The 10,541-nt window shown below is 39.6% G+C and overlaps 1 protein-coding gene across 3 annotated transcripts in view; it reads left to right on the top strand.

The window, feature by feature from the left end:
• The first annotated feature begins 2,744 nt into the window (after positions 1-2,744).
• The window catches only part of LOC114470573 (helicase with zinc finger domain 2-like), a 30,560-nt gene continuing 22,763 nt past the window's right edge, over positions 2,745-10,541 (top strand). For 2 of the 3 annotated variants that reach the window (XM_028458815.1, XM_028458816.1), the window contains exon 1: positions 2,745-2,831. The gene's annotated coding sequence lies outside the window, so the exon portion shown is untranslated. The remainder of the gene's footprint in view (positions 2,832-10,541) is intronic. The other variant, XM_028458817.1, reaches the window with a different exon arrangement.

Below are 10,541 nucleotides of genomic sequence, written 5' to 3'. Positions count from 1 at the left end.
TGTGGAGTTTGCATGTTCTCCCCGTGCTGCGCGGGTTTCCTCCGGGTACTCCGGCTTCCTCCCACAATCCAAAAACATGAATGTAAGGTTGATTGGAGTCTCTAAATTGCCCATAGGAGTGAATGAGAGTGAATGGCTGTCTGTGTCTGTGTTGCCCTGTGATGGACTGGCGCCCTGGTGGTTTTGTGATGTAAATGAATCAAGCTTTCAAACGCATATATTTTTCTATTAAAAACGCACAGTTTTGTGGCCCCGGAAACTAACCGGGACTACTTTCTTGAACAACTTCAAGCGGCCAGAACTCGGACCAGGGAGGTGACCACTGAGTGAGACAGCACTATAGTGCACTATAGTGCTGGTGAGGATTGCATACAATGTCATGTCTTAAATAGGTGAACAATCCCTTTAAGAGTTCAGCTTTATTTGTTTGGTTCTCTCAGTTTCAAACTTTGCTCCAAAATGTTGCTTTTGATGGGACCATGTAGTCACTCTTAAGGTGATGGATCTGTTTTATACTTTTTCATGATTTTATTTTATTTTAAACTTTCCGTTTTTATGGAAAAAAAAAATTGTATGAGATGTGTTGTTAGAACTGGATAATTGCTCTTTTTATTGGGCATTGTGATTATTGGGCATTGTGATTTTTAAATTTGTTTTGTAAAAAATGTAAACACCGAATAAAACAGTTTTATAACTACAATTATCTCAAACTGAGCCTACTGTTTATTTACCATTTACATTGAGGGATATTTTTGCGCATTCATGAACACACGCACTTAGAATTACATATGGTTTTAATACAGCGCGTTGCACCCGCCCTGAGCCACTGGCACATGGTAGGTTGAAGCGTAGGGATTAGGCATGTTAAGGTATTGACGGTATCACGATACCGCTTTATCACAAGTCCCACGAAATTGTGGGACTCTGCTCCTCCATCACCATCTGGAACGCTGCAACTACAGCTAAGGACAAGGTCAGACTGCAGCGTATCATCCACCCTGCAGAGAGGATCATTTGCAATACTAATACGGGAAAATGGCGGGAAAGAGGGGTTAAATACGGGAGTTTCCCAGCTAAAACGGGATACTTGACAGGTATGCTATAGATGGCAGTCACGCTGACATTTTACAACTAAATATACCAAATTGAAATACAGTACTTTGACTAAAATATTGAGAGTTGGACCAGGATCAATTTCCAGCACTACTTCATACCCAAATACATTTGTATTCAGCAGAAAATAGTGGTTTTGGGGTTTAGTTACTCTTTAAATAGCTCTCGATTAATGACATTCATTTCTCTCATGAACAAAACCAAAATTGAAACTTACAACTTAAATTTAACGATGAAATCAAAGAAATGCAATGAGAGTTGGCAGGGCTTCTGTGAAACTGAAAATATTTTAAATTTTGTTGAAAAGATGAATGTATAACCAGATAACTCATTGTCTTGAAAACCTGGTGGATAAGTTTATCTGCTTTCCAAGAAGTCCCGTGTGCAAAATGAATCATAAAACAGCAGATGTTAACGCCCTCATTTTTGGGAGGTCAAAATGAGGGCAGATCTTGGCTATGTTTAGGACATACTGGGATAATGAAGCAGGCTGTAATTGGAGAGTCATTATAATATAACCTGGTCCATCACTGTGGGATGTTGAGCAAATCCCTTACTAACCTAATTGCTCATGTTGGACGTTGTTTTGGATAAAATGAAATTGTAATAATAATTGTCCTTTCTGTGTGGAGTTTGCATGTTCTCCCCATCCTTGCATGGGTTTGCTTTGGGTATTCTGGCTTCATCCAACAATCCACAACATGTCTGTTAGATTGAGTGGAGTCTCTAGATCAGGGGTACCCAATCCTGGTCCTCAAGAGCCCCTATCCAGCATGTTTTAGATGTTTCCCTCTTCCAACACACCTGATTGAAATGACCAGGATTGTTATCAGGCTTCTGCAGAGCTTGATGGTGAGTTAATCATTTGACTCAAGGTGTGTTGGAAGAGGGAAACATCTAAAACATGCTGGATACGGGCCCTTGAGGACCAGGATTGGGCACCCCTGCTCTAGATTGCCTGTAGGAGTTAATGGGAGTGTGAGTGGCTATCTGTGTTTATGTTGCAGTGTAGGGTGACGCCCTAGTGCCTGAAAAAAGCTGGGGATGAATACCAGCAGACACCCACAACCCCAAAAAAGGAGCAAGTTGGTTAGAAGTACCAATACAAATAACCTGACAACGTTAAATATAAATTTCCTTCCACAATTCTTAGCAAAAGAATTTCTGTCTCGTTCAGACCTCTGCTTCCTGAAGTATGCTAACGAGGGTTAGCAAGTCCTGTTGTCTATTACAAAGGACAGAATAAAAGTTATGTTTTGAAAGGGTTAAAATGACTCTATGTTTCTAAAAACTTTACTGAATTGAAGTATTTTATTAAAGAAACAACAGGCCTTAATTGAAAGGCAGGGATGTCCTCCTGACAGTACAGTGGGATTAAAGTTGATAAAATGAATAGTGTTTGACTTACAGAATACAAACTGACCTGTTCCCCATAGACGACAAACCTGATTTTCCAGGTCTCAGAACAATAGCTTGAGATTTAATGGTTTACTGACAGCTAACTAAGTGTAATTAAAACATACGTCATGAGTAAAACGCCCTTTACCAGTGCATCAGGTTGGATGAGTTTTGTTCATCCATGGTGATGTGTAGAAATAGAAACGAAACCTAACCACGGTGTACAGTCTACAGGGTGTTTCCTTATAAAAACACAGTCATTCGCAGTCCCATGTGTAGTCGCTGCTCTGCATGGATTTAACTTGCCTCACTCTACACAGGTACGTTCATTATTGACCTCCAGACATGGTTTAATCACTCTACCGTTTTATGTTGATAATGAACAGGTATTTTGCCTCATCATGAAAAACAGCCTTTAATATTCGTCATTACTGCTGGTATCCGTTCAGACAAGACCAGTGGCTTATTTCTCAGAGTCCTCTTTTCTGAACTTTAGTGAGTTTTACACTCTTGGATTGTAAAACACTCTTGGAAACGATGCTTAATGTGCGTGTGTGTTTGTTTATGTGCTTTAAATGGAGGATGTGTCATGAGAGTCATGCAATTGGTTGATTGATAATGAATTCATTTCAAAACAGCTTTATTGGCATAGAAACAAATTTGCATTGTGAAAAGTGTTGTCTCTCTCCCTCTTTCTCTGTGAGTTATGTGCCTTCAAACGTCGGTGAGTGTTTGTGCACAGGTGTTTCTTGGTTTGCTCGTGTGCGTGCTGTGTGTCTGTGTCTGTGTGTTTAGCTCACTGGTTTTGGTCATTTCTTGCTTCCTGTGCGGGGGACCCGAGTTCTAATACTGGTTAATTTACTAAACTTTTTTTTTTTGTGAATTTTCCCTCTGGGAGATCAATAAAGGTTTATTCTATTCAATTAAATTCTATTCTTTTCTATTATAAACTTTAAAAAAAAAAAAGGACGTCAGAATAATGTGAAACCCTTCAGATCCAACAGTACAATATCCACTTTCTTATTTTTAGGACACACTTGAAAAAATATCTTCTATTAGTTACATTGCAGTAGTAATGAATAAAGTCAGATTATTCTGTATCTTTTCTAACTTCTCAGTGTTGTTGTTTTAATAATAAGGAAAATATTCCTAATAAACCGTCTGCCTTTTCACTTTCATTGCTCAAATTTTGTCTTTTTATATGTTCTTTTTGTCTTTATATATAAATTATGACAATAAAAAAAATATTAAAACAAAAAATGACTATAATATTTGAGTGAAGAAACATGTATAAAAACCATGGACATTCTGTAAAGCACTGATTTTCTCACAGCACTGACAGCAGAGCCACAGCAGGGATAACTTTATCCTGGTTGTTAACCTGCTCTGCAGCAAATTAGCTGTAGATTCAAAATCACCATGGTTACTGGTCCTGGATAAACTTGGCCGGTTTCAACTTGGGGAGAAGTTTATCAAGAATAGCCAATTTTTCCAGGATTTATCATCTATCCTGGTTTTGTGCAATACCGCACAGGAGACGGACACTACTAGTCTCATGAACTTTTACTGAGGTTAGAAAAAAAATAAATAAAGTTGTGAAATTAAAATAAAGAGGTGTCAGAAATGGTAATTATTTTTCTGTCCTCCAATTTGATTAAAACTGAAAAGAAAGGATTCTAGGAAGAGTAGCCACAGTTAAACAGTCTAGTGTCTAATAGTGATCTAAATTCAACTTAATACATTATCTACTTCATGTGTCCTAAATAATGCACAGCTTGAATTATGGCTTTGTGGACAAAATGCTAAGCTGGTGGTGGAGTGTGTGTGAACTCTTTAGCAGAGCAGCTGATTGTCATGGTGCCTCCATCCATGTTTTTTAGTCAGCTGTCTTTTTCTTTAGGTTTAGGTGTCTAAGTGACGGGCGATCTGGTGTGGATGAAAGAGTCTGATCACTGTGGTTTGTGTGGATCCTGGTCTTTGTGTGTGAGTGTGTGTGTGTGTTTCCTCATCTGTTTTTGGTTTGTGTGCATCGTCCTGTCTGTCGCAACATGTCTCCATGTGTGCAGTCCTATGCATCCCCTGTTCTCTGTGTGTGTGGCTCTCGTGTGCCTTTATCAGTCCGCGACTGACAGGCGGAGGTGCTGGTTCATTTTCAGTGTTGTGGCCATTTCTTGCTCAGAAGTTTAAGCTCTCGTCAGTCAGCCTTTTGGTTTAATCTGTTGTGTGTGGAGGAGTGTTTGTCTGCATCCACCAGAGGCGTGAGACTCGAGTCATGTGACTTGACTTGACAAAGAGCATGACATGACTTGACTTGACCCTTACAATTTAACGACTTGACTTGACTTTGACTTGCATTTAGTGTCTTAGGCCTATGTCAGTACGCCAGGACCCCCAGCGAAAGATGCTCTGCAGTACTGTACCGAACCTGCTACATTTTTGTTATCAAAACTGCTCAACCTAAAATCTCTGTCTGCCCCCTTGACTCGTTACTGCAAGATCTCAGCACATGCCTCTGCATTAGGGTCGCATGATTTTGACAAAAAAACCTACTTGCGATTTTTCTGACAAATATTGTGATTTCGATTCAATTCAAAAATTTTAAAAGTATTTTTATATAATTTAAATGCATATGCGTTTTTTTTTTCAAATACTGTTTTCCACATCAATTTTTTTAAATTCCGTCTTTTTAGAAATATTAATCAGCAAGTGTGTGTGTGTCCTTATCTCTATTTTTCAAAAAATATTAGTTTTCAACTCCCGTGAAGAAACAAAATACTAATAAATAAACAAAAAAAAACATAATTAAACAAAAATGTATGTCAAAAATAAAAATGTAATTTAAAATAATGAGTAAGATACAATTAAAAGGTATATATATATACCTTTTAGGTAGATAGATCAATGGTTTACTGAATCTGAGCAGGTTTATTGATTAAGTTTTGATCAATTTAAATTATTCTAATTTAAATTAACCTGATGATATCATTCCAGACTGTAATGATTAAACAAAATAAATGTGCAAGACACATCAACTGTTTTTTCACCACTAGGGGCTAGAATATTTTAAAGTATCAGAAGTTATCATTAATCTACAATGTTACAGGCTCTACAATCCTGGTATCGGTGGTCTAGTCCACAAAGAACAACTTTTACCACAGATCTTCTGTAGCTCTGATGAGTTGTTTAAACGCTCTGAGCAGGAAAGCTGCAACGGTTTTCACGGAGCACAGCAGCGCTACATGAGAAACTATAAAGTTAAGCAGGCACTGATTAGCTCTGATTTAGAAGTCAGGGATGATTTGCAAGTTTTTTTTTTGCCAGGTTAGATGGCGTTTTGGTGGTGTTTGAAGTGGCCAAGATGAGAGTGGGAAGGACATTTCTGCATAAAAAAAATGTCCTTTCCTTCACGGTGACGGCGTTTAAACCCGATTCTGTCCATTTCCACATTTAACAGTAGATTCCATTTTCATTGGTTGATTCCGTGATTCCGTTAATGGGAGTGAATTTTATATGCTGCATACAAGCGTATGTCCTGTAACCATCTCTGATTGGCCAGCAGCCCAGGAAGGCAGTTCTCTGCAATTCTGATTGGTGAACATATATATTACTCAAATGATGGTGATTGAAGAAAAAACCTCAAGCTTCTGAGGTTACGTTATCGCAGTAGTGCAAACCTTAATATTGATGCGATTAAGGTTTATGCAGATGCATGCAAAGCCTTAATCTTCCTCCTCCTTGGAGGAGGACTGAGATGATGTAGAATTTGAAATCTGACTGTAGAAGAGCTGAGCGTAAATGGAGATCAACAAAACTCCAAATTCATCTAGAACTGTACAAAATAAGTCTGCGTAAATTCAATGATGGCTTGTGCAAAGCGAGGCAGCAATACTTTTCCGAAAGTATTGCTAAATATGTCAACAACTCTCGCACATTGTTTTCTATAATTGAAAAGCTCACACAATACCATCAAACTTTTTTAAAACTGTTGTAAACTCAATTGGAAAAGTGTCTGTTTTCATTTTATTGGATCTAAGTGCTACATTTGACACTGTAGACCATACAATTTTGTTGCACAAATTGCAAACAGGGGTTGGACTAAATGGAAAAATAATGCAATGGTTTAAGTCCTACTTGGAGGAGCTAAGTTGTTTTGTACGCATTTGACAGATTACCAATGTCCTGTTGGGTTCCTCAAGGCTTTGTTCTGGGACCCCTTCTGTTTAGCCTATATATGCTTCCTTTAGGACAATTTTTACAGAACTGTAAGGTTATTTATCAGAGCTATGCAGATGACACAACTATATCTATCACTGATTGCAGATGACTATGGTCTCATAGAGGTGTTGTGTGACTGCTTACTAACTGCTTCTGGATGAGTGAAATCTTCCTTCAACTAAATCATGACAAGATGGAGGTGATTGACTTTGGTAACAAGGAAAAGAGGACTTTTATCAGCAAGTATCTTGAGACTCGATCTTTAAAAGCTAAAGACCAAGTCAAAAACCTTGGTGGTCTGATTGACTCAGATCTGACATTCAGCAGTCAGATCAAATCTATCACAAAAACAGCCTTCTACCACCTAAAGAACATCTCCAGAGTGAAAGGTTTCATCACTCAGAAAGATCAGGAGAAATTGGTCCATGTTTTTATCTCCAGCAAACTGGACTATAGTAATGGTCTTCTGACAGGAATCCCCCAAAAGAGCATCAAACAGCTACAGCTGGTTCAGAACACTGCAGCTGGAGTCTGAACCAGGACAAAGAGGTCAGAGCACGTCACTCCAGTTTTAAAATCTTTACACTGTGTCAGGGCAAATTTACGGTTGTCCTCCTTCAGAAACACAATTTGTGCTCTGGTTGAATGATGAAGTCCAGTCAAACAATGATGATTTTATAAAAAAGGATTTATTATAAACTAAATGAAAAGGAGTACAAAAAAGGGTGTTCCATCCTGCAGAAGGGCAAGGCGGCCAGCAGCAAACGGGAAAGTTCCACAGTTTAAACTTTTCACAGATAGAGAAATGTCCCACCCTAAGATGAGAGAAAAGGAGGGGCTCAGATGCCCTAACAGTGGAGATGTTGGAGCCAATAATATCTGTCTTGATAATGTGTGTGCGTCAGTTGGTGTGTGTGTGTGTGTGTGTGTGTGTGTCTGCATGTGAGTCCGCATCTGAGTCTGCCTTTGGCCTTGACGGTCAGATGCAGCTGGTGTCCTATCTGTGTGGTGAAATAATGTGAGTCGGCCATCTAAACCCTCTCCGAAGGAAGAAGTGAAAAGCACAAAACAAGATTCACACGTAGGCACTGTTACAGAGCTTTGCTTATCAGAGTTTTTGGTATGAGACCTTGAGCAGAGACTGTTTGTTGCTGGCACTTGTATAAACACATGACAAATTGTACACATGAACACACATTTGATGATATGATGATTGATATAATAATTGCCATAACAACTGGCTCCCAGTCAGCCTCAGAATAGACTTTAAAGTTCTGCCGCTGGTGTATAAATCTGTGAATGTGTTTGGTCCAGAATACATCAGTGAGATGTTAGTCAGATATGAATGTAGCAGGTCCTCTCAGATCTATGGACACAGGTCAGATAGTGGAGCACAGAGTTCACAGTAAACATGGTGTTGCTGCGTTTAGTTGCTATGCTGCAAAGAAGTGGAACAAAATTAAAGGCACTCTTTTTCTCTACTGTGTATGATTGAGAGGAAGATATTTGGTCATGTTCTTGATGTAATGTGTTTGTTAATGATTTTAATTGTTTTTACTGATTATTTTAAATGTTCTTATTGATTTTAAGCTGTTGAATGTTTTCTGTTGCACTTTTTTTTTTATCATGTAAAGCACATTGAGTTGCCTTGTGTATGAAATGTGCTATTCAAATAAATTTGCCTTGCCTTGCCTTACAAAATGCAAATTCAAGGCTGTAGGGAGATATGTGTATATGCTCATTCTATTTGGGTTTTGAACGCTTTATCACCCATTAGCAATAAAAGACTTGAAATGAATGTTTATTTTTTCACAAATCCTGCCCTCTGCTCCTTTAATTGTTAGATGTTAAGATGTGTGAGCAAGATATGTTTGGAAATGTCATTTGGTTGAACATATAGATGTGTTTAATGAGGCAGTGGCGGCTGCTGGTCTTTCATGCAGGGGAAGCTCATTTTCTGTCTACTTCAGAAAATGTATCTGTTTATTTAAATGTGAATTCTAGTAGAATTCACATTTTGTTGTCAACAACTATTTGTAGATTATCACACACACACGCACGCGCGTAGCTGCTGGAGTGTGAGTGTTTGGTCAAAAGTCTCACAACACAAGCAGTAACAGTCTCCACAAACACCAAAAACAGACACTAGGTTTGTCAGAAGTTAATTCGCTATGAGAGGATCAGCAAAGTCTCCGTGTCAACACAGAGCAACGGACTGAAATATTTGAAAAACCCGCCTGTGTGCTTACAACGTCATACTCTCTGATTGGCTCATTTCGCTGTCAATCAAAATTGAATTAGCCTGAGACAGATCATCCAATCATCATCCATTATTCCAGCGTCCGGAACAGACAGATCCAGCCCACTGCTCCATAGACCTCCTGTGAAGCCCGGCGTCCGATGGGCGGGACTAAGTGCGTCATAACCGAGCATTTATCCAATGAGCGTCTAGTTTGACTGCAGTGGATCAACCCCTAAATCGTCTCCCATTGAAGTCAATTGAAGCTGAACTTCACCACTGTTTATTAACACTGTGACGCTGCGGTAATGAATGAAGAACGTCACGCGGTCACTGTCAGTTTCCTGTTATAAGAAGCTGATTCTGAACTAAACATACATGTGTTCTGTCATATATTTAGTCAATGAAATGTACACACAACACTACATATTTGACCACTGATTTTAGGGGAAGCTGAGGTTCCCTTGTAGTCTTAAAGCATCCGCCACTGTGATGAGAGTATTGTTTGTTAAATTGCTAGTGACACTTTTTGGATAAAATTTACTTCATAGATTAAAGTCTATCTATTAATAAGGCCAGCAAAGGTGTGACTCTTCAATTACACTTTCATTTGGACCAGAATATAAGACTGTCAATGCTCACCTGTTTTCCAGGGCCATAAGACCGACTGGGGGGCCCGAGGCACTGCTAAGCATCTTCTGTGCAGACCTTGTCAGACATAATAATGAATGCAAGAGCGCTATCTACTCGCATCCAGTACGAGAACAGATGGAAACTGTTTTCTGACTGGTGTACAAGGCGGGATGAAGACCCAGTGTACTGCCCTGTGCCAACTATTCTGGACTTCCTCCAGTCTCTTCTGGACAAAGGGCTCTCTCATTTAATCCTAAGAGTTAATGTTGCAGCAATATCTTGTTGACATATGATGGTCAAAAATAGCATAATTGGTAGCCACAGGCTAGTGTCCCTATTCTTGAAAAGGGCTTGCAGGCTGCAACCGTCCCCTCCCATCTGGTGTGTGGTGCCACTCTACCAGGAGTGTTGCTCCATCATGAGCTGCCCTGAGGGGAGTGCCCCTGGATGACATTTGTGCCGTGGCCTCATGGGCATCACTGGGCACTTTTTTCTGATTTTTCAGGATGAATGTGGCCACACCCCATCCATTGGCTCAGGTCCTTCGACCAGAGTCCTCTGACCCTACACACTGAAGGGTGGTAAGCAGGATTCTTTGTGACTTTTCTGGTAAAAGTCATTCAGTACTTAAAACACTGCCTCTGGCGGTCAGCAGGGATGAAATAGAACAAAGAGTTACGAATGTAACTATGGTTCTTTGAATCCCAATTTACCGCCTGAGCTCTTTGTCACTTAGAATCTTCCTGTGCTCCCTCAAGAAGATTTTGTAGGAAAGTGCCGTGGAGTGACACCGGAAGAAAAAAGCTTCCTCCACGTCATCCAGGGGTCACAGGTAACATTGTTAGTATACATAGTCGCACTGCGCATGGGCAAAGGAGTATATCCAGTGCTGAAAGCATCGCCTCTGGCGGTCATTCGGGATTTATAGAACCATAGCTACATT

The sequence above is a fragment of the Gouania willdenowi genome, chromosome 10 (assembly GCF_900634775.1).
Source record: "Gouania willdenowi chromosome 10, fGouWil2.1, whole genome shotgun sequence".
Taxonomy (NCBI): Eukaryota; Metazoa; Chordata; class Actinopteri; order Blenniiformes; family Gobiesocidae; genus Gouania; species Gouania willdenowi.
Note: the sequence above shows the minus strand (reverse complement) of the source record. Positions and strands in the feature narration are given on the sequence as shown.